This window comes from Odocoileus virginianus, chromosome 6, assembly GCF_023699985.2.
Source record: "Odocoileus virginianus isolate 20LAN1187 ecotype Illinois chromosome 6, Ovbor_1.2, whole genome shotgun sequence".
Classification (NCBI taxonomy): domain Eukaryota; kingdom Metazoa; phylum Chordata; class Mammalia; order Artiodactyla; family Cervidae; genus Odocoileus; species Odocoileus virginianus.
Genome location: NC_069679.1, coordinates 3170000 through 3194669, shown reverse-complemented (window position 1 = coordinate 3194669; position 24670 = coordinate 3170000). Strand labels below are relative to the sequence as shown.

Sequence of the window (24670 nt, the reverse complement as noted above, 5' to 3'; positions counted from 1 at the left end):
CACTATCTGTTAGCAAGACCATAGCCAACTTGTGCCTGAATAATAAGTAGCATCCTTCCCCAAACCCTGGGTGTGTTGGTCCCATATCCTCTCAGTCTTCAAGTGATCCAGTTTGCTCCCCTTGCCTGTTTTCAGGCTATGACATGAGTCCGTTGTTGGCATGGGCTGCTCACAAACTGTAGCAAAGTCTGGATGTGGAAGCCGTGACGGGGTGACTTTCATAGAAGGAAGCCCAGCCCTCTTCATGGGTCTTTTGATCCACTCCCACTTCCCTCATGGGAGGATGCTGAAGTCCCTCCCCAGGGTATCAACCGTCTGTCTGATTATTACAACTCTGAGACTGCAGGGCTCCAGCTTTGATCCTGATTGTGTTCCAGAGATGGTTATCTCTCTGTGTCAGGATCCAGAGCCCGTTGTCTTGGGGAACTGCTGGGATCAGGCCCACCGGAGGAGCCAATAGCTGCCTGCCCCTGGGAATGGAGTCCAGGGGGCAGTAGCCACGATGTGTCCGTGGTGACCCACAGACACCCCCAGCCAGGCTGGGCAGGGGGGCGAGGGCTCAGCCTCCCTGCTTCCTGCGTGGGGGCCCCAGGCTGGACGGCCTGGGCAGGCGGGGCTGTGAGCTGGCAGCGAGGTGGATGGGCATGAGCTCTGTGCATGGATTTCCTCTCCTGACCCCATCAGCTTCCCGTGGCTCTGGGCAGCTGTGGTGGGGACCCCAGGCCTTTGTGCGTCTCCACCCCTCCCCACCAGTCATGCCGGCTGCTATATACAGTCCCGTCCAGGCTTTTGGGAACATGAGACTCGCAGGAGCAGGGACTGAGGTGGGAAGGGGGTCTCAGCACCAGAGGGGTCCAGAGCAGGCTTTCTGAGGGTTATCTTCACCTCAGTTCCCCCCACTGTGATGTGCTCAGGGTGTGAGTTAAGTGGGAGGCCAGGCTCCGTGCATGTGGGCGCCAAGGGTCCTGCTCCAGCTCAGGACCGTCTCTGTGATTCCTTGGCAGAACTGCCTTCTCTGGGACCCCATTCTTTCATGTCTGACCCTGTGCCGTGTCCCAGGACTCAGAAGAAGCCTCGTTCCCCTTTGTGGGATGTGAAGAACTATCATGTAATGGGACGGGGGTGGGGGCCAGTCCTGGGACACTGGAAAATGTGTTGTTTTTCTCTCCCTTTCACTCCAATGAAGTTGATGACTTTTCTTCCTGCATTCCAGCACTCTTGTTCAACCTGAAACAAAATGCCATGAAAGCTTTTAAGTTTTTGCCATGAACTTACAGTACAGGGTGAAAAATAATATTCTGAGATTTGAAAAGCTTAAGTTGAGGCGGCTGTGTGATTTCGGCGGTGTTTCCTTCCGTGAACTCCCTGCACCTCATCTCAGCCCCTACCTCGCCTGTCAGGGGTTGGCAGAGACGGCGAGTTTTGCCGGAGTGGAGGGGCATGGCCAAGGCCTACTTGGGCAGAGGGGGCCCTGGGGCCCAAGCTTAGGCCCTCCAGATCTGCACCCATTTTAGTAACATGGGAAGTAGAGAAGACAGACCCTACATCTGGTTCTGCCTTTGTGTTCCTATTTTTCTTTGAATCCGAAGGATGGCCGGGAAAGAACAGCCAGCAGTCACACCGTGTGTGAGTCAGTACTGGGCGGATGGGTGAGGAGTGGGACGGGGAATCACCGAGTCATGGGCGCTGCCGCCGCCAGAGTCCCCCTACCAACAGCTCCTTCGTCACCACCTCACTTACGGAGGCGTCACGGAGGCCCTGGAAGAGCAGAGGACCCGCCCGGGGACACACCTGACCGGGGACAGGTGCTGGAAGAGGAGCAGATTCCCAGACTCACAGTCCAGTGCTCCAGCATGCTTCCCAGGATCCGCTCACTCGCCCATCTGGCCGGGTCCCCGAGCAAGCTGCTGGGGCCAGACCCGGGCCGCTGCCCTAGCCTGTCCCTAGCCTCTGACCCCCCAGAGAGCCTCTCTGCTTTCCCTCCAGGAGGGTCTGCAGGGTAACCTAACGATGGGGCTCTGGTTCCTGGAGAGGCCCCACCGGGACCCTCTGGGGCAGACTGGCCAGCGTCCTCGTCCTGCCCCTCCTCTCCCTCCAGCAGCATCCAGCTTCAGGCGGTGGTTCGGCTGCAGCCGCCCAGCTCCTGCCTCCTAGGATGCCATCTGGGGTACTTCTTCCCCACACGGAGGCTGGTGAGGAGCAGCCCCACCAAGGCTCACAGTGGGAGCCGTGGGGCCTGCACCCCCCCGGGCTGCGCCGGTCTCGCGGCCTCCACGCTTTTCTTGCTCTGAGAGCCTCTCTGGCCTTTTTTCCCCCTCCCTTTCTTTCTTAGAACAATGGCTTAAAAATCTAAGGCAGTGACTGCAGGTTTGGAAGGGAATGGTGGACCTGGGGCTTAAAAAATTTAATAAAACAGCCTTAGTTCTGGGAATGAAAAGAAACAATTTAAGGTGTTGATAAATGCTTGGCAGAGTTCTTTTCCTCTTTTCAGAGCTGATCCTGCAGATTAGGGTTTTGGCACATGGCTTATTACTTAACAACCCATACAAGGAGAGAGAAATGTAAATGATGCTGTTTTTTTTTTTTTTCTTTTCTTCTGCTGAAAAGGGGGCTCTGACCTTGGAATACGAGCCTTTAGTTTAAGCACTGACATCTTTCCAGCTGGAGTGGGCTTTTTCCTCTTATTTCCTTTGTTGGAGGAGATTGAAAAGTTAACGCTTTTACTTACCTTTCCCAGGGTATCCCACATCTCCCAGCTCCCACCCTCTTATAATGTTAACAGTACATTTACAAACTAATACTTGTATTGTTCATTCTGATTTATTTTCATATACATTTTTCACATGTCTTCTAAGGAATGTCATAGGCCAACACTTTGTTCATTTGGTTTGAATTACTGTTGTACCTAATGGGACAAAGCTTCATTTGTTTAAAAATGATTCAATAGTTAAGATTTAATGGTCAGTGTGAATGTGTGTGTCCAATCACTCAGTCATGTCCGACTCTCTGCAACCCCGTGGACTATAGCTTGCCAGGCTCCTCTGTCCGTGAAACTTTCCAGGCAAGGATACTGGGGCAGCTTGCCATTTCCTTCTCCAGGGGACCTTGCCCAACCCAGGAATCGAACCTGCATCTCTTGCATTGGCAGGAGAATTCTTTACCACTGATCCACCAGGGAAGCCAATTAATGGTCAGTGCGCCCCAGGATATCTTCACATACGAATGTGCCTCTTGTGGGGGAATATGAAAGAAGTCTTCTCAAACCTTGGTTTCTGAAAGGATGAACTGCACTGAGTTAGACCTGAGTTAATTTCCCTGCAGTTGCCTGGTGAATGCCTGAACATCCAAGGAAGCACAGAATTTGTCTCCCGGACCCCACTGGTAAGCATGTATATGGCCTCAGTGAAGGAGAGAACAGGTGATGAGCCTCTGAAGTCGGCTGAGATGTGGCCCAGTCTACACAGCACTGGGTCTACACCGAAGCAGAGCTCACTTGGCACCCTTGGCCTAGCTCAGCGTGTCTGCTTGTCAGCATGCAACAAGCAAGTGTGCTGCCGTCCTGCTCACTCACTGTCAGGGGAAATACTGCTAGTCCACGTCTTTCCCTGAATTTTTGCCTCTGTAATTACTTGGAAAACCACTGAAATGGACCTCATCATAGTAAACTGACCCTAGAGTTATTTGAATGGAACTCTGGTGTTTTGGTTAAAAAGATGCAGAGAGAGAGATCTGACTGAGGTGGTGGTGGTACCTTCCCAAACAACTTCATCTAACTGGCTTTCTCATTGAGTTTAGTTGTTTTGTTTAGGTTTTTTTTTTGTTTTTTCTATGTATTCCTAGTGTAATTGAACTTGTAACAACACAGGCTTGAACTGCGTGGGTCCACTTGAACTGTGTATGGATATTTTTCAGTAGTAAATACTATAGTATTGCAGAGTCCCTCGTAGGTTGAATCCTCAGATGTGGAGGGACCACGGATACAAAGGGCTGACTTTAAGTTAACACAGATTCACCCCTGTGTTGTTCAAGGGTTGAGAACTGCATTCGTCAGTTAGCTGAGACGCACTGCATGCTTTAATCAAAGAGCTTTGTTGTTTTTGGATAATAAGCAGGTCCTGAGATAGGTGGGTCAGATGGTGTGTGTGTGTGCAGGCACTTTATGTTCAGTTGTGTCTGAGTCTTTTGCGACCCACTGAACTGTAACCAGGCTCCTCTGTCCATGAGATGCTCCAGGCAAGAAGACTGGAGTAGGTTGCCATTTCCTCCTCCAGGGAATCTTCCCAACCCAGGGAAGATCCTCCTGCGTTGCAGGAGGATTCTTTACCCGCTAAGCCCTCAGATGTTAGCTTCATAATGCTCTCTAGGACCCAGGCTCCTTCTGACCTTTGCTCCACTTTCTCTAGCGCAGCACTGTTCATTCTTGAAGTTCCCATCAGAGCCTTTCTGGTCACATTCCCCAGCCGAAGAGGAACCTGTGCCAAAGCTGAGTCAGGTCCTTGGTTTTTTTTTTTCAGGTTTTTTTTTTTTTTGGTTTTGGTTTCTTCAGTTTTTTTTTTTTTTTTAGGTATAATTAACAAGTGAAGTTCTAATAATATATTTAAGGTTGCAGTGTGATGATTTCATATACATTTTTCATTGTGAAAGGATTCTCACTATTAACACAATCTCACTATTAACACAGTTTTTTTTTTTTTACTTTTTTGGGGGGTTTTAAAAATGTTTTTGATAAGAGAGCCAGATCCTTTTTAATATCTTTTCCAGAAAATGTTCCCCATTTTGTCCACTTAAATCCATTGGCCATTCCATCTGCAAAAGAGGCTGAGAAATGTGAATTTTTTAGTTAGGCACATTGCCAACTCCCACCCCACCCCATAGTGTTTCTTTCAGGGTCAGGAATGAGGTGAGGCAAATTAAGCATTCTCTGTCAGTGGTAAGGAAGTACCAAAAACCTCAGTAATCGAGGTAAATGATGTCTTAATGCAATGTTACAGTACCACATTAGAGCTTGAGGCAAAAGAAAAAGTTGGTCATGTTGATCCAATCTTTATTTAAAATTTTTATGTTTTTTTCATTTGTTGTTGTTCAGTCACTCTTTGTGACCAACTCGTTGTGACCACATAGACTGCAGCATGCCAGGCTTCCCTGTCCATCACCAACTCCCAGAGTGTGCTCAAACTCATGTCCATTGAATCGGTGATGTAATCCAACCATCTCATCCTCTGTCATCCCCTTCTCCTCCTGCCTTCAATCTTTCCCAATATCAGGGTCTTTTCTAATGAGTTGGCTCTTCGCATCAAGTGGCCAAAGTATTGGAGCTTCAGCTTCAGCCCTTCCAATGAATATTCAGGATTGATTTCCTTTAGGATGGACTGGTTTGACCTCTTTGCAGTCCAAGCAACTCTCAAGAGTCTTCTCCAACACCACAGTTCAAAAGCATCAGTTCTTTGACGCTCAGCCTTCTTTATGGTCCAACTCTCACATCCATACAATGTTTTACTTTATCGCTTATTAAAACGTTGATCAAGATTAATGAGTTTTTTGGCATCCCCTTTAATTTTGTGCTCAAGGCAAGTGCCTTACTCTCCTCACCCCAGTCCCAGCCAGTGGTTTTCTTAGTGAAGAAGAAGAGAATAGATACTGGGTAGGAACCAGTCCTTGCCAAGGAGAGATCCCATTGCTCACCCATATCCTTACCTCCTTACCCACTGCTGACTGAGTGAGTAAACTCACGTTGGGGGAGCACTGTTGGCAGGCAGGGCAACAGGGAGTGATGTTCATACAGCCCAAGAACTGCTCACAAACAACCCCAGTCTTTTGGGAGTAGACTTATAGTAGCACCTGTATGTCCGTAGGTGGAATTCTCAAATGAGTATAGATGCCTTTGGTGACCAAGAATGAGTGTGTGTGATCAGAGGGATCACTTTGGGGTCCATGTGGCAAAAATGACCTCATAAAGGATGGGCACTCACTGGGAGAGAAGTTAATGAAGACATCACGTCAAGGGAGAACTGTCCAGCTGCTCACTGCGTGAGTGGTCACACCTCTCAGAATGAATGAATCTGGTTCGGCTTGATTTCATGCTGATTTCACGCCTTCTATAAGGAGTCTTGGAGAAGAGCAGCCTCCCTTGTGGCTCAGCTGGTGAAGAATCCATCTGCAATGTGGAGAGCTGGGTTCGATCCTCAGGTGGGGAAGATCCCCTGGAGGAAGAAATGGCAACCCACTCCAGTATTCTGGCCTGGAAAATCCTATGGACAGAGGAACCTGGTGGGCTACAGTCCATGGGATCGCAAAGAGTTGGACACGACTGAGTGACTAACACTAAACTACTACTACTAGCCTAAGGTCATATGTGTTTTGAAACCAAAAATAGTTAATTAGCTGTTTTAAAATCCTAACGATGAACAGTTGACTCTTGCACAACACAAGGTTGAACCGTGCTGGTCTACTTAGGGATATGTTTCCAATAATAAATGTTACAATTGGCAGTAAGTTGACTCCACAATGTGGAACCCTGGATACAGAGGAACTGAGGTCATGGAGGTTTAGCTACAAGTTACACTTGGATTTTCTGACTGTGCAGAGGAAAACCTCCTGCGTTGTTGAAGTGTAAACTGTAATTTGATTATTAGTTTAGAATTTTAAAAATAATTTTGAACAATCATCTAGAATTTCAGAGAAACTCATTTTGAATTTCATGACAAAATCATTTGTAGTTTTAGAAGAGTTCTGCTGATGGTATTTAGTTATGAATTGAAGTGCCCTTGAATACTTATATCAAAAATAAAATGTCTAATAAAAATAAAAGCCATAAGTGGATTTTTTTTTCATTTTTATTAGTTGGAGGCTAATTACTTTACAATATTGTAGTGGTTTTTGCCATACATTGACATGAATCAGCCATGGATTTACATGTGTTCCCCATCCCGATCCCCCCCCTCCCACCTCACTCCCCATCCCATCCCTCTGGGTCTTCCCAGTTCACCAGCCCTGAGCACTTGTCTGATGCATCCAACCTGGGCTGGTGCATAAGTGGATCTTATGGCTTAATGTGATATAGTCAGGAAAAATACCATGATAATCTCCCTTTTTGGTAATGCTTCTGCTATAGACAAAATGGCATGCAAACAATCTACTGTATGGGGGTTGAGACTACTTTATTTCTTTACCCCTTTCTTCTTCTAGTTTCCAGAAACTTCAGGTAGATTTTTTAAAATTATCTTTGCAAATTGTTAAATGAATCAGTACCTAAAACAGACAAGTGCTTTTGGAAGTGTTGCTGCATTCACAGGACTGATTTTTACAGGGATATTAAAAAAACATTTTGTGGCTATGATTCATACCCTGATGCTCTTATAAATTCTTGCATTGCAGAAATTCGTGATTCAGTCTGTCAGATGATTTCCCTTCTTGAGACTGTAGTATTGCGAAAATTCAGCAATTTGTTTCATAAATCCTTTCATCTGCCTCCTCGTGTAATGCTTTCTGTTTTTAAAGCTGTGAGCATTTTATCACCCAGCCCCACGCCAGCCTTGCTACATGGCCTGGCTCCATCCTACACCAAGCCCTGTTGCCCACAGACTGTAAAACACTCTTCAGAGGCGCTCTGTGGCTTCACGCTTCAGGGAAAGTACTTTGTCAGTTCTTTTCAACCTTTCACAGGAATGCTATGACAGTGAAATGAAGACATCAGGAAAAGCACTTTTCAATTCTTAAGAAGACACCTGCTGTAGGATTCCAGGTGTTGGCAAAGGCAAACTGTTAATTTCAAGGTATGAAGGGGTTGTCTTTGACAGGACTCTGCCAATTAACATTTGGTTGTCTGTGTCCAGTTGAAGAATGAATTTCTAAACATAATTTTTCAAAGTTTGTTAGCATTAGACTGGTTAATTTAGAAGTATCTTGGTTGTATTTATTAGCTCTTTCAAATGTGGACACTGTGTCTTGGATCTTGGAGGGGATGCTCTGTATTTATTGATTCAATTGCATGGCCCATGCCTCAGTTTCCCCTTCCTTGAAGCAGGATCCTAGTGCTTACCTAAAAGCTGAGGGAGGCAGTTGAGCTGCAGTGCATGCGTGGTCCTTGATTAGCCCAGCAGCTGCTGCTTTATAAAGCCCATGAATGGCACCATGACTTTGAGTTACTGCTTGCTGTCTGAACATGTTCTGCACCAAATATACAAACATGGCAGTGAGTTGCAAAGAATGTGGTAAAGGACGGTGAAAGCATAAAGTAGGGAGCATGCAAATGGTCGAGTTAGGACCATTCTGTCTATTTTGTACTCAGAGAGCCACACCAGATACAGTTCTGAGGCTAAATGCCGACATGAAAAAATGTGTGGGGTTAAACATGTCAGGATTCTCTGTTTCTGGGAGCACAGTTACACTGAGCCAGCCAACTGTAGACAGATGCTGGTGTTTCAGAGATCAGTGGTAATCATAAAAGGTCCTGGCAGCTGTCAGGTTCAAAAAATAAAGAGGCTTATCAGAACTGAAAAACAAGAGAAATGGAAAACAGAGATTGATGATATTGGGTGTTGCAGTTCCTATCCATGCTTCCTGTCTTCAGGACTTGGGATGGGAAATATTGGTGACACTTCACATTCTCTTCCATGCAATTTAACCAACATCATGGATCTGAAAAAATAAAGCTGGCGGGGAGAAGGGGGTGGTAGGTGGAGTAGTATAGATGATTTTCCCAGTTGAATGACTTTGGTCAGTTTCTCTTTTGATGAGACTAAAAACTGTTACAATAATGAAATTCAAAAATTTTACCACCTTTTTTCTTTCCTTTCTATGTGACTGAAGTAAAATCTAAAATCCTTCATTCCTCAGCTCTACTAGAAGTACAGTGAGGCTGGCCATCTTTACTGATTTTTAGGCAGAGGACTTTTTGTATCAAATCTGGGAACACAAAAAGGGTCAGGTAAAAATCAGGTGGTGGGAAGCTGATCCAAATTTTGGTCCTTTTTGAATTAAAAGTTATCCTCAGCACCGAGAGTGGACTATACTTCCTGGAAGGCAGTCAGAAAGTCATGTTGCCGTTTATCAGCCTTCCTCGTGGCTGAGCTCTCCTGGACTTCTCATTTGAACTTTTGAAAAATCTCCTCAGCATTAAGAGCTTCCCTGAAGCTGGATCTTGAGCATCTTGCATCCTGATTTCCAGACAGAATTGAGTTAAAATCATAGTAACTGACTCCGTTTGTTTTTCTGTCTCCAAGGTGTTTGGCCCCACATTCGTCCTCCCAGCCTGAGCGGGAGAGGAACACAGTTACTCACTGACAGGAACGAGCTCTGGAAACTTGTCCAAATGTTGGCTGGGGAAGCCTAGTTCTCCCTCAAGCAGGACTAAATGTTGCCCAAATTAATTCTGACAAAGTGAGTTTAGAGTCAACTTTCTGGAGTTTCTCAACATGATTGAGGGTATTTTAAGTCAACTCTTTGTTGGCTGTTTTTCCAGTGTCTAACCCCTACTACCTGTTGGGAGCTTTATTTATGTCAAATACTTTACTTTCTAAGCTATGCTGTGGGAGTTTTTATCATGTAAAAATTTCCCTGGAATGTAAATGCCCTGTGATGTCTTTGGTTTGATGTTGGGGTCAAATGCAGGCCGCTGTGTGACCTTCCTTCAGGAAAGAATGGACGCTTGTTTTGCTTTGCTCATTTGGTTCTCAGCGTGCTTTCAACCAGCGACAACACAGTAGTGTTAGGGGTAAAAATCATTTGCCTCCGTGGGGTTTTTGGGTGGACAAGGCTTGGGATCAGAAGATTATAGATGTGTGGGCGCGTGGTCTCATGTTAATGTCTGTAGCCTTCAACGCTGGGCACAAGCCTACTACTATTCTGGGTTATTTATTTTACTTTAATGAGCAAAGAGAAATATGGTGCACTTGAATGACATAATAATAGACAACAGCATGTTCTTGAGTTATAAGTAAATCATGGTCAGAAAAAGACAGTGAAGAGGGTGTTTCACTAAATATTTCCAGGCTTTGTCTCACAAAGGCTTGGTGGTATTTTGGAGTGGCTAATTAGGAGATAGATCCAATTTTGTGCTGCCTTCTCTGTGAGTCAGATGACCATTGGAAACAGCTTATTTCAGACTGCAGCTACCGGATACAGTCACTGATGATTTCCAAAACCAAGATGGTTTGAATGCTGATTGAGTCACAGTGTTTGTGTTCTGACTGTCCCATCAAACCCAGGCTGCGTGGGAAGCGCCGATGACACGGGCTGGGTTGGAGAGGCGACGGTCTGTTCCTGGCTGCAGCGGGGAGGCAGGGGCAGGGGCTGGGGCTGAGCGGGGCTGGTATCCCCGCCCAGCAGTGTAAGGTCTGCCCGTCCCACCGCGGGGCCCAGGGCTCAGTTGGTGGGAGACGTCCTGGTCTGAAGCTCTTATTCCCTGCTCTGAAAGGCAGGGGCCTCGGGACAGCCCTGGGGCGCTGCAGCCTTTCTCAGCAGGCTCGGGGTGTCTCCAGAATGAGGTGGACTACAGCGCCCGGCAGAGAGCAAGGCTCCAGGGCTCACCTCTCCCCACTTCTTCAGCATCTGCTCCTGTTACTTTTCCTTGCTGCTTCAACTTAGGGCTCTCTCTCCCCTCCCAGTGACCAGCTGTCACTATTAAGGTGCTCACCAGCTCTTACCTTGGGAACCCCACCCTCCTAGATTCAGTGGCCTAAGTTGGGTTTTAAAGGTGTGAATTTTTACCTTTCCCTCTTTGTGTCAGGATGTTTCCCTTTGGTCTGTAGCTATTTTTCATTTCTTTTATATTCCCTTGATACCTACCCCCTTTTCGTCCCCACAGGGATTAAAGCAACTGGATTTCCATCAAGGTTAGGATCGTGGTGGTTGTGTTCCTAACATTCTAGCCCTAAGTGCCCCTGGAAAGACTGTTTAGATGTGAGCCATGTGGGCTGTTTGTTCTTATCCGATTGTCAAGTGACCTGCTCAGTTCTGTCTTCCAAGGTCAAGGGAGTACAACTCTCGTTTTTTGTTTTTTGTTTTCCAGCTCTCGTTGTTAACAATATCATTCCTGCCATTTCCTAAAAGCTTACTGTGTATCAGGCTCTGTGCCAAGTATTTAACATTTATTTTCCCGTTTAATCTTCATATCAATCTTATGAAGTAGATAGTGTCAACTTTTAAAAAATGCACAATGTGAAAGTTTCAAGTTAAGTTTTATTTGGGGCAAAATGAGGACTGCAGTCAGACAGCACCTCAGATAGCTGAGAGACTGCTCCAAAGAGGCAAAGGGAAATTTCAGTATATACATGATTTTGGTAAAGTGAGGAATACATGCAATCAAGCACGTTTATTTTTAGGAGTTTCTACTAGTCTTGTGAAGCTTCTCTTAGTCACAAGAAACAGTCGTCACCATGAAGGATTTTAGTGCTTGTCTAGATATGAGGAGATACAAGAATTGGGCTCATAAAATCAGCTCCTGAGAGTATGCAACTCTCTGAAGACCTGTCCTGCCAGTTTTCCCAGAGCACAGATGCCTCGCTTCTGCTCTCCACCCTGAACTTCTTCAGGGGGTGTTGAGGTCAGCCGCTACACAGCACGATTTAAGCCTTGTAGAGGTGGATGGCAAGCAGGCACCCAGGGCAAGTGCCAATTTGTAGTTGACAGTAGTAGTGTCTGCATTTTGCAGCTGGAGAAATTGAGGCACAGGGAAGTTGGTTATTTGCCCAGCATCATGCTGCTAATATGTGCCATTTGCCAGGACTGGAATCTCATCTCAGTCTAGATCCTATGCCTTAACCACCTTCCAGGACCGAATTGTCTTCCAGGGCATATGTTAGTATCTAAAGACAGTTTATATTGTTCCAACCGGGAGGATGCTACTGGCATATAGCGGGAAGAGGTTAATGCGTGGGTGCTCAGTTTCTCAGTCCTGTCCGACCCTTTGCAACGCCGTGGACTGTAGTCGGCCAGGCTCCTCTGTCTATGGGATTGGCCAGGCTCCTCTGTCTATGGGATTCTCCAGGCAAGAATGCTGGAGTGGGTTGCCTCGTTTGGGTCTCACAATTGGGTGAGGCTCCTGTGGTCCCCCAGGCCACGTGCACAAAGCCCCACAGAGCAGGCAGGGAGGGCGCCGGCTGGTGAGGCAGGGTCTGCGGGCTGCCTGCACCTTCCGTATGGAGCGGTCCTCCCAGCCTCAATCACGGCCTCCTGTCTCTGTGTTCCAGTCACGTGCTCGGCCCCTCTGCTCAGCAGGCAAGTCCGAGAGTTCCCAGTTGGAGAAGTTTAAGGTCTTCCTGTTTGTCTGATACTCCTGGCAGAGAAAAAGTCCACATCTGTGCATTGTCCGCCCGTTTCCTTCCCCCAGCTCCCCTCCGCACGCCCCCAGCAGCCTCGAAGTACTGTATTGTTCCCATTCTTCCTCATCTTGACCTTGTGCTAACTGCCTATTTATTGTAATGACTCCTCATATAAGGTACTCCTTGGGACTTTTTTTTAGTAAATGCTTAGGGCCAGGAAATTGAGGATCTAGCTAAAATGCAATGCACAGCATTTTGAAGTGTATCTCAGACCACAGTGAAAGGGACCAACCAGTGCCCGCTCAGCTGTCTCTTCACCTCTTTTCTAGGTTTGTGTGTTTCCTTCCTGGGTCGTGAGCACCCCTTTGGGTGTTGGTCTCTGCAGATGACGGCCACCCATGACCGGTTCCGTCCAGCGTGCCCTCCGGGACACATGGTCACCTCGTTCTTCTCCCTTGGCCTGGCCCTCCATCCCGCTGGCAGTTTTCTTGCGTCCCCAGGGTACACCCTGGTCCTCCCGTCTCCTTCCTCCACACCGTCCGCCAGGAGGTCTCATCCGTACCCCTGACGTCCCTCCTACCCCAGGTGCCCCAGTGCCTGGTCATGTCCTGATGAGGTCCGCAGAGGCCGCTCATTCTCCTCCACCCAGACTAGACTTGTGATCTTGCCCAGCCTGTCCCTCCTGCCATATTCTGGCTCCAGGGAATGGAAACGTTCGAGTAGCTGTACAGAAATCTGGGAGTGAGCCTTGACTCCTCTTCCCAACACCCTCCAGGGCCAGTTAGACTCTCGAGTCTTACTGTCTTTTTAAACATTTCTCAAAACCACCCCCTCCGCTGCAGTAGTTCTGGGGCCTTTCTCTTCTTGCTTGGATCCCTGCCGGGGCTTCCCGCTGCCCGTCCTGGCTCCGCAGGTGTGCCCCTTCCAATCGCTGGCTGCAGTCCACTCGATGGGGTGGGGGGCAGTGGCCCCCACTGCACAGACCTGTGGATCCTTGGGTCCCACTGAGCCTGTGTGCAGCTCCGGTGCATGAGTGCAAGGGGCACGTGGGCACGCTTGGCGCAGGCTTATCCCTGCCTTTACTCGCCTGCTCCTCACAGGTGTCCACGGAAATCATCCATAAGTCGCCTATAATAGAAATGGGAACGAGTTTTACTTGAGCCACACTGAGGATGACAGCCCCGCAGTTGCTCAGATAACTAAGGAGCTGCCCCAGAGAAGCATGGTTTTCAGCACAGGGTCGGTCAGAACTTGTCATAGCAAAGAACATCAAACAACTCAAAGATGCAATCCTTCAAGGTTTAAAAAAAAAAAAAAAAGAACAGGTCAGCAAGTACACAGCAAGTCAGTATGGCCTTGGCACCTGGAAAGGGAGTCTTATCATTGACGGAGAACCAGCATTGGTGTCCTAGGAAGAGAGGCATTTCATCTTTATTTTTAACAGGACATGCTTTTCTTTTGGTCGTGGGATCCTTCTCTTTAATAATTAAAGCAGATGCAGGATGTGTGTTTGACAGGCCACCAGCAGGCTGTTTTAGTTAGCATAGAATGTGAGTGAAATCATGGATAAGCCAGAATGACTTCCCCATACCCAGTATGTGAACATTTCTTCCTCACAGAGGTCCTAGAGATGAGTTCTCTAAAATGCAAGCCGGATTTTGTTACGTTTTTGGCTGAAAACACTGTAGGGGCCCCTCCTTTTAGCGGACAGCACAGAGTGCAGAATCCCAAGCAGTCCCTCCGCCTGCTGCATTCCTTCCCGTCCTCCCCACCCCCACCCCTGGCTTTGGCTTCAAGGGACGACCTTGACCCTGGCCGGCCCCGTGCCTGGCACTTGCCCCCGTGGCCTTCTCCCCTCCAGGCAGAACAGGGGGCCCCTGTTTGCTGCTTCATTGGCACCAAGGGCTGTGTGCTGGGCCCATCTGCCGACTTCCCCGTTGCCCTGCTGGCCTGGGACCCCTCTGAGGATGGAGAACCATCATTTTGGTGTCCGAGCACTGGTCCCAAACTAGGCACATGGACGCACTTCAGAAGCCACTGTCATTGTTATGTGAATGGGGTTTGTCTTTCAGACAGGAGAGCATGCGATTTCTGAGAAACAAACACTGCCAGCCAGGCTACTTCACCTTTGCCTTCTTTCTGATGAGGCAGTTAGGGTACCCACAGATACCGAATGTCTTACCTAAGATGAAAAACTTGTCTTTTGTTTTAACTGGAGGACAGTTGCTTGGCAATGTTGTGGTCTCTGCCTCACATCAACACGGATCAGTCACACTTCTTAACCTCATCCGTTGGAGCCCCTTCCTCCCTCTCCTAAAAAGGTCCCACCTGGTCCTGAGTGGGGAGAGAATTTAGTGGGAGGGGACAGCTTGAAAAAAGAGGTTGCCACACTTTGTACAGGCAGACTCTTCCTCTGGTGTGGTCATTTAATTTTTTCCTGAGCCAAATTGATACATATTTACTCTATGCAGTACAGACTATTTCTCTGAGTGGTAAAGACTAACATCAACAGTGGTTTTTCTTTTTTTTTTTCTTTTTTTATGCATCAGAGAATATCATGCTCTGGAAGCGGCAAGGGGCAAAGCAGACACTCCAGTATCACCCCACTAGCCTCCTAAAACCTTTCTGGCTTGATGTCAGTGTTGATCTCTGACATGTTTATCTCTTAAAACCGCCAAAACTCCATGTGTCCTAGGGGTTTCTTTCTTGATCGAATTTGAATCAGAAAGCCACACTCACTTAACAGTCATCCTAGTTCCTTGAAATCATTATAAAAGTTTACAAATAACCCTGTAAGTTAAAAAGTGAATTTGAATGGATAAGGGGGCTGTTAGAGCATAAAGTTAATTTTCATTCTTCTGTTTAAAATTCATCGTACTAAATAACTAGCAGATATGCCTGGATTAACAAGCATTCACCCTTTCAGCCATCATTTCTACTTAAATATACCAAAAAAAAAAAAAAATGAGGCTCATCAGCCACTTCTGTTTCGCTCAGGACATAAGCAGTATCAGCATGATCTAGCCCTTTAGTTTTCTTTTAAGAAGAGTTTTTAATGCCAGCATCCAGGGTTATCCAACAGAAGCAGAAAAATTCTAGCCTTTCTCCACCCCAACTGTGACCCTCCCTTTTGAACTAATGATAGATTTACTTTGCGGTTGTTATAGTCCTGATGAAAGCCTTATCGTGGTTTCCTCAGGGTTCTCCCTGATCTGCTGCCCCACCCACCAGAGCACTCTTCTCTGCGAGTCCCATTCCTCTTGGCCTTGGTCTTTCTTAATGTCTCTGTGTTTCCTGATTCCAACTTTAATGACATTTCCATGAGGCCAGTAGGAGTATCTTTGTGTCTCTTCCCAGCCCACCCTCCCACCCTCCTTTCCCTGCGTGTTCCCTGCACACCTTGGACTATCAGATCTTGGGCAGGGGCACCTGCCTGGTCTTACCTCTTTAGCAGCTTCAGCGCTTCGTTCAATAAAAGTTAGCAGTTGCTAATCACCATGATCAACAATGCACAGTAACAGGAGTTCTCCAGTTTGGGAAGCCCACAACATGCGACTCCTTTTTAAGTGCTTTCGTTTCAGCAGATGTTTAATGAGCATTATCTTTAAAAAAGGGTGGGGTGTAATGAGATAAGAACAGAGGAAAAATCCAGAAAGCAAATATTCTGGGACCTGGGAAAAATAAGAGCTATTTTTGCAGTACTGGGTGCAGTTTCACCAAGTACCTCAGCCATTCATTGCTTCTGTTCTTTTAAGCCTCTGAGCCCTTGGCTTCTTGGCAGGTGGGTTAGGGTGATGGGGTGGGTGGTGTGTCTGAGCGCGTACACCTCAGTCGTCAGCTCATCACCCACCTACACAAAGTGGCCTTAGAAGGGCTGCACTTTTCTCCCTGCACTTATCACAGAGGCCGAATCCATGGAGCTCAGCCCTTGCTTTTGGGAATGGCCACCTCCGCTAAAGGGCAGTTTGGAAGAAAGGTCAGGAAGTTAGGAGGAGTGAAACTGGACATGTTTATGAGTGTTATTCTTGTTGACATAGCTTTATTCTCACAGTCTACCTCTGCAATTTAGGATGTGTGTGGTTGACCGCCAAATAATTTCTTACCAGAACCTCCCACCCGAGCCTTTACTATCTGCAGTTATCATTATAATCAGACCCGTTTTACCAAATCTTGGTAAGACATTGCCTTTGACAGCACTGAGACCAAGATTTAAAAAAGAAAATTTAATCCATCCATGATCTCATTGACAGCACCAAGTAAAATTGAAAATCACTTTAAATTAATGTCAGCTCAGCAGCTTCATCTCCAGGCTGTTGGGTTGGAGTGCTGAATTTTTAAATATCATTTGAATCATTTCAAATGATCGTAACAAAACAAGACATTTTATTAGATCATTAATAAGAATACTTACCAGAAGTAAGTGCCCCTGGATGGATGCAAATCAGCCTTCTGGGGCCATTTATAACCGATGAGAGAGTTGCACTGCTTGACTTTAATAATTCACCCAGGAACAGAGAATAAACAGCAGCAAACATTAATTTTATTGGACAGTTTCATACGGTTTATGTTTTGAAATAAAAGGGATATGACTTGACTCCTGCCTGAAACCAAAGCACTTAGAAAGGACTCCCTCATGCTGTTGGCATCTCCGACTGGGGAACTTGTTCTCAGATGCATTTGTTAATCAGTTGGCACCCTTCTTGCAATAAATAAGAAGCCAAAATATAAACACTTTAGGTAGTGACTACAGCTTTGTGTCCTGTCATGTCCTTTGGCATATGGCTATGAAATTCTTTATGACCAATCATTTTACTTGTCTAGAACAGAAGCCACAGTATCTGAGGAAGGAAGGCATCTGTATATGACTGTGATTTTTCCAAACCAAGTACAGGTTCTTTAATTGCTGGCTCTGTATCTGCAACTGAGGGTAGAGAGGGCCTTGTTTTTAGCTGGTAGCCCAGAGACTGGAGTGGAGACGGCTCTGCTTTGTTTCCAAGAATAAGAAACACTCTGGACCTGGAAATGAAAGGGTAGAGGAAATAATGACGTTATGAGAAGAGGGAGACAGTCTAGCCCATGCCCTTTGACCATGGCCCTTGGACAAATGTGCTCAGATATCACCTTCTCTTCTGCCTCTGTACTTGGCAATTCTTATAACCGACAGGGTATATCCCTTTCCCATCCATCTAGAACTGTAGGACTCGGAGAGCCACCTGCTTCGGGGGAGAAGGTGATGAAAGGTGGTCATGCCCTTGAGAGGATCGACTCTGGGAACTGACAGTGACCATGATCACCTACCGACCCTCACCACCACCCTTCCCCACCTCTGTACCTGAATCTCTGAAGCTACAGCAGCTAAGGATGCCAAGTGTGGTCACATACCATTAGCCAACAGCCTAGACCAGAGACCGTGGTCCCCTGCTTCCTGTCTAATGTTTTTGTCCCCACCTATGACTTTACCATTTGACAAGCTTCAGTCTACAGTCATTGATATTAAAAGGTGATTTTTGTTTGTGACTGTGTGGAGATAGCCCTCCGAGAGCAGAAAAATATCAAATATGATAATAGTAATAATTCCTACCACCTATTGATTATTTAAAATTATACCTGGCTTTACATGCACGTATTTTTAATCCTTATAATACCCTTTGAGGTAGATCCTTTGAACACCCACACTTCATTGCTGAAAGGCACAGAGCTACAGGTATAGGCAGGGTGATAGTATTGAAATAGATCTTTTGTATCCTTTTTGTATCCATTTGTATCTTTTATGCTATAGAACTCTTCTTACAGGGAGAAAATCGGTGTTTGATGGTGAAACTACTTACCCCAGGCCAGGTGGGCCCTAGAAGATCTAAATGGGGAAAGGCGTGCCCTCCGTGACCTCATAGGTGGCCATGCTGATGTGCGGTTTGGAGGTGGGGAGGCTGGATCCCGCTCCAGGGAGTCTGCTCCACCTGCCTGGCGTACTTTGCTTTTGCCAAGCACATTTTAAGCTTATGACTGACTTAGTTGACCTTCACAACAAGCCTATGTGGTAGGTTCTGTTATTACCCTCCGTTTGCAAACCCAGGAACTGAGGTACAGTGCCACCTCTGGGCCCAAGGTCACCACCTAGCAAGTGCTAGAACAGGGATTCAAGTCCAGACAGTCTGGCTCCAGACGGGATCGCTCCCTGAGGTGCCTTTCTGGATGAGCTCATTGGCTGGAAGGGTGGGGCAGTGGGTTTGGTAGCAGTCTTGGGAGAGTGTTGAGTCCACGCTCATCCTGTTCGTGAGCCTGAGAGACCTCGCCCCAAGTCCTGCCCGCATTTTCTGCCAGGACCCAGAGTGGTCAGCCACCCTGCACGTGCGGGCCTGGCACACGGACCGCGGAGAAAGGGACTTTCTCTGCCCCGTGTTGAGTGTCTGCTCACAAGGCCAGAGGTCATCAGAGCCGTGGGAAACATTTGCTGTGAGGAAGCCTGTTAGCTCCAAACACGTCAGAGAAGTATGTGTCAGCACCCAGGGGTGCTCCTTTTTCTTACCTAACCAGAACACAGGCTTCTTTTTCCCTCCTCCGATTGCCTGGCACTCCCTTGCCAAGCACCTTTCTGTTTCTGAGCCACATGGGTTCAAAGGGGAGGCACCCGCTCCAGCCTGGCACCCCGGGGAGGCCGGGGCAGGAGCCCCTGGCAGCTCCGGAGTCCAGGGCCCTGGCCACGTGCATCATCCGGGACCGGCTTCCTCTCTGCCCACCTTCCTTAGCAGCCCTTCCAGATGAGCATCTGGGGAGCAAGGGATTGGGGTGTCTCTGGGAAGTGTTCCCAGCCTCTCCAGTACTTTCATTTTTGTTCCGAAGTGGCTTGATCCTCTGACCTGTACTCTCTTCTGAGTTCATCTGTTTATGAGGCTGCACTGCTGTTAGAAGCTGTGACAATACGTCCCTGTTCCCAGAAAGAGTAGTGCATCTCATGAACAAGGACAAGGGTTCAGACTGGCAGAACGGGGTTTTCTGTGACCGGCCTGAACTTTGATCTGCGCTGACTCCATCTGGGCCGCCGCCTCCCGCCTGGCACGTTCCTGTGGCCTCGGGCCAGTTCCGTTATGCCGGCCCAGGCCCTGCCTGCCTCTGAGGGTGGCTCTGAATGTAGAGGATCTGAGGTTGCTGGCGGCTCTGTGTTGAACTTGCTTTTTCTCGAAGTGTTGCATCCCTTTGGGAGCTACACTTAAGCTCATCTGTTTCCAAAACACCGTCTGAATCCTAAATGTCTGGGGAATTCCTCTAGTTAATAAATGAAGGAAGCTTAAACTGGTCTACAGTTTTGAATTTGACATTCTCAGGGGAAGTTGAAAAATGCTGTGTGGCTTGATCTCTGGCTGTGAAATCACTGAGACGGACAGTGTGGGATGAACTGGGTGTGGATGCAATGTACAAATCTATCTTGCTGACTTTTTAGATGTTAAAAAAATCTGACCTTATAAATGTGTGTGAGTGTGTATCTATATGAGTCTGTCTGTGTATGTGTGCATTCCTCATCACACAGTATTTCATGGGTCTTAAACGTTTGAAAGAAGTAAGGCACTAGAGAGGGGAGATTTTTGATACATAAGCAAAGAGCCATGTTTGTGAATATCCACTTGTGTGTTTTGTTTTTTTTATTGCAGATACATTCAACACATAAAGCCTTAGGCTATTTCCATATCCTTCTATGAGCTCGCTGTCTTTCCAGAAGGGTGTGTTATGGACTCACAGGGCAGTTTAGACCTTAATGCTGCAGGTTGTACCTTTGGTTGTGAAAAGCCAGCATCAGTGTGAGTGAAACAATAAAAGCAGTGAGTTTGAACATTTCAGTGATGTTCTTAGAAATATCAACATAGCCTACAATAGACTTTGACTCAAAGTCACTCAGAAACTTCCTAAAATTCATTAACAATGTTGGTTAGAAACAGAAGTGACCTCAGTGAGAATATATAAAAGATTTGTTTCTGTTTGTTTTTAAGGCAAGCAGTGGCTGGCATTGTCTTAGTCCCTGGGTAAATCTAATTTGGATTAGATCTTGGTTTTTAAGGATACAGGTTATTTTACATAAGTAGGCCCAGTTCACTGATAATGTCCTTCATTGGGTAATTAGAAATGTGTCATTCTGCTGAGAGCTTTGCCAATAAACCCAATGACAGCTGCAAGGTTGGTGGCGTTGGTTTTGATGGGCTTCCGGATGAAGGTCGCTGCCGTGGTGAGCTGCTCCTGCCCTGGCCCTGAGAAGTTCCTGGGCTGTGGGGCTTTGGGCTGGCAGCCCCGCCCGTGGGTCATGCAGCTGGCCTGTCCCCGGGCCACACCGGGATGAGGCGCCCGCTGCACTTGTGCTCACACCCATCACCTCCTTAGCGGCTGCTTAGAACCCTGGCACTAAGGCCCAGCTTGAACATTAACCACCGCCCTTGCTTCTGTCAGTAGCACTTACGGGTCAGGTTTTCAGGGCCAGTGGAGATGCAAGGAAAGAAAACCATTTCTGCCATTCTTTAACCACCTGTGACTATTTCCAGATTAACATTTTTGTCTACTACTAGTTGTTGAGCTTGGAAGATGATACCACATATGTATGTGTGTGTATCTCTACATATACAGACATGGCTCAAAAAGAGGTGATACCTAACTTAAAACACCTGTATTTTTAAAGGGACGGGTGTTCTCACCGTTAGCTGATGTTCTCCTTCCTCATAGACGCTACCAGTTTTTTAACCCTAATGCTCCACAGTCTTTTCCTCCATCTCTGGAATGACTGTATTCCTAGAGGGACTATTTGGGTTCTCATGATGGAGATGGCCTGAAAGCAGTTAAAAGTGTGGTCAAGGCCACTTCTCTGCCTGCGAGCCGCTCCTTCTGCCTCGCGCCCCGTGGGCTGAGCTTTCCACTCTCTGCACTGCCTGCCGGGCCGCCATTCCTTCCTGATCCCAGCCAGAGGCCCAGGGCGTCGGTCATCCCCACTGCTCTGCTCTGCTCTCTTGCCCCCTCAGTTCATGGATACCTCACTCCGGCCCCCTGCGCTCCGTTCCCAGGGAAGACCTCTGTCCTGGGCTGACACCAGCTACCAGCGGGCCCTGGAGGTGTCTCCTGAGCTGCCGGCCTGGCCGCGCCTCCTGCAGGCGGAGCTCAGAGCTCTCTTGTGCTTGTTACAAGCACACCTCCGAGTTGCCGTCCTAGCTGGCGGCTGCACAAGGCGACTGCAGCCACCGCAGGATGGAAGAAATAGGAGCGGAGAGGGAAAGGGAGGCAGCCTGAGTGAGTCAGGACTCTGGTAGGAGGCTCGGAGAAGCGCCTGATGTGGAAAGTGGTTCTTGCAGCTGCGGCGCTTAGGGTCACTTCTCATTGTCCTCATTTGCTCAGAAGGGGTTTTTTCTTCTTTCTTGGTACTTCCACGCTTTAACTGTAAGATAAGTATATGAAGAAAGTAAACTTTTTATTGACGCAGTCTACCTTGTTGAATGGTACAGTGCATGCTTCTGAGATAGCTGCCAGTCTTTAATGGGGCTTCCCTGGTGCCTCAGTGGTAAGGAATCCGCCTGCCAATGCAGGAGGTGCAGGTTGGATCCCTGGGTCAGGAGGATGCCCTGGAGGAGGGCATGACAACCCACTCCAGTGTTCTTGTCTGGAGAATCCCATGGACAGAGGAGCCTGGCGGGCTACAGTCCGTGGGGTCACAGGCTCGGACACGGCCGAGTGACACGCACACACAGCGTGGGTCACTAGGTGACTTTTATTGTTGTCCAGCTGCAAACTTCTTTCCCGTGGCTATCATAGAGGGTGGTGGAGTTGAATGTATCGTGACACCAAAGATAGAATGGACCGGCCCAGGCTCTGCCAGGAGCTCGGCCCTCGGAGGGAGTTGGGTTGTGTGTGACCTTAAAGTCTCAGCATTGGCAACCACAGAGGTTTGGGTGTTTTTTTGTTTTTGTTTTTTTACCCACACCACTTGTCCGTCAAGGGTCAGCTGTGCCTCTGCTTCAACAGGGACTCAGGCTGTCAGAGAGGTCTCCTCTGGGATTTTTCATATTTCATGGGAGAGAGAAGTGAGCTGGACAACAAAGCACCCCACCCCACCCCAAGCTCTTCTGCCCAGAAGTGGCATGTGTCACTTCTACCCACGCTGAACTGGCTGAACGAGTCCCATGATCTGGTCTCATGTCAGTGGGGTCGGGAAGTATCATCTTCCTCCAAGAAGGGACACGATATTTGAAAGAATAATACATCCTTTCACAAGAGCTTTCCCGAAGCTTCCAGTCAGGAGACGACTCTTCTTCTACTTGATTCTTGAGTTTACTTGGTGGTTCATGGGTTTGTGTGAGAGGCTCAGAAGTAACAGACGGCATAATCCTCTTCACTGATCGTGTTTGGGTTTTCTTAAGCTGCTGGAAGGGAACCTGGCTGATGGCCGTGTGTCTTGTGAACAAGCAGCAATTCTTTCTGCCTCTGTGCAGAGGGGATGGGAAAGCCTGCAGTTGCTGGCAGAATGAACATCCAAACTCCCTGATGCTGGGGGCACTGCCCAGCTGTCACTTAGATGAGCCAGAAGCCCATCCTCTAAGGGTTATTGATTCTCAGGGTTGGGTCACTGAAGCAGAGGACATGGCAATCTCCCCTCTGTTGACACCAGGGAGTTCATGAAGCAGCAAGTATCTTGATTTTATATGTAAGTTCTTATAAACTTTTTGGTTTTCACCCTTTGTTACTTTGTCCATTAAAACTCTCTGCTTTCTTTTATTTTTGTATTTAAATTAAAAAAATGGGGGAGTGGAATCTCCATTGCAGCATGCAGGCTTTCTCTAGTTGGAGCATGTGGGGACTGCTCCCTGGCTGCAGTGTGCAGGCTTCTCTTGTTGCAGAGCATGAGCTCTGGAGTGTGCAGGCTTCAGTGGTCACAGCACACGAGCTTCAGTAATTGTGGCACATGGGCTTAGTTGCCCTGCAGCACGTGGGATCTTAGTTATCTGATCAGGGATCGAACCTCCATCCCCTGCATTGAAAGGTGGGTTCTTAACCACTAGACCACCAGGAAAGTCCCAAAACTCTGTGCTTTCTTATTGACCCTGAAAATACTGGTGAGGCGCACTTAGGGGCTTATATGTTTCCAGAATTCATTATGAATATGAAAAACACTTTCTGTTTAAATGTATATATAACAGAGACATTGAAAGGCAGCTCCTGAAGCTCAAGTTCTAATTCCACTTAAACCTGAAGCCTTTGACATCCCACAGTGCGTGCAGGTCATAAGCCCCTGGCTAACGGGATCTTGACTGAATCACACCCTAGTGTCCGCTGTGGAAGTTGGTTCTCCAGTCACTCCTGTTGGGCAGAAACAGAAAGAGACATAAAGGAAGACGGTGACATTTTCCGAACGGTTTCCTCAACCTCCTAGAGGTTTTTAGATGATGACATTTGTAGAAAGAAAAAAAGGTTATGAAAAGTGTAAGTGGGCTTGAAAAATCTTAAAGAATGGATCATTTAGAAACCGGGACCAGATAGGTGGACCTGTTGACCTTGGTTGCTGATGCCTCAGGACTGAGTATAAAAATGACTCCTCCAGAAATGTGTGCTCAGAAAGCAGGTTGACTAGGTACAGAGGAGTTGAAGTGGGCATCAAGGAAGAAATGTCTGACTGGCCGGGACTGGGGAATTAAAAAACAAACTTGACAGTGAGCAACTGCTCACCAAGTGCTCCAGACCCAGACAGAAAGAGGCTTGCTGAGGTGTTCTGGAGCGTGGAGCCTCGCTTCTCCGCGGGGCCAGGGTGGGGCACCAGGCAGCTGAAACCACCGCTGGATTCATCAGGAGACAGAACCACTCTTCAGAGGGGAGCTGAGCTGCTGGGGTCAGTAAGACCTGGAATGCCTAAGATTACGTAGGTCTACTTGTTAAGTTCCTTGGGATTCCCTGACATTTGCAGCGGCCACGGCCGCCTGAGCACGTCCTGAGTGGCCAGCCCAAGTCTGGAGGAGGAGAATTCGAGAGAAATAAAAGCCGTGTGGCCAAGGGAAGTTTCTAGAAGCCCCATTTTGCCATTTGGAGAGATTACTGAAAACAAAAACTGACTTCCATGTGTGGTCCAGAGAAACTCCCAGGACCCCAGGAGAGGCAGGGTCAAGGTTCTGTCGATGCTGACCAGTTGGAGTCCATGTCCTGTCAGCCTGACATCTTGGACAGCCTGATGCAGATTAGCTTGGACCTTTAACAAATTTCAGAAAAACAAGTGAAAGTGTACTTAATTTAGTGAATGCTATGCATGTCCATCCAGATGATAGAGCTTGACTTACTCTTTAAAGCAGGTGTTTCTAAAATATGAGGGTTTAGAGCTCTGTTCTTATGTTGCACCTAGACATATGAAAACTGCAGGAAGCACCCAGCATGGGCTCTCGCCATCCATGCCACTGACT

The 24670-nt window shown here is 47.6% G+C and overlaps 1 protein-coding gene across 5 annotated transcripts in view; it reads left to right on the top strand.

Moving 5' to 3' along the window:
• Nucleotides 1–24670, top strand: part of LHFPL2 (LHFPL tetraspan subfamily member 2) — a 172961-nt gene that overhangs the window by 114285 nt on the left and 34006 nt on the right. Inside the window, exon 1 of one of the 5 annotated variants that reach the window (XM_070468588.1) lies at nucleotides 7560–7772. The exons of the other annotated variants lie outside the window; for them this stretch is intronic. The gene's annotated coding sequence lies outside the window, so the exon portion shown is untranslated. Of the gene's footprint in view, nucleotides 1–7559; nucleotides 7773–24670 lie in introns of those variants that run through there. 5 annotated transcript variants of the gene reach the window in all.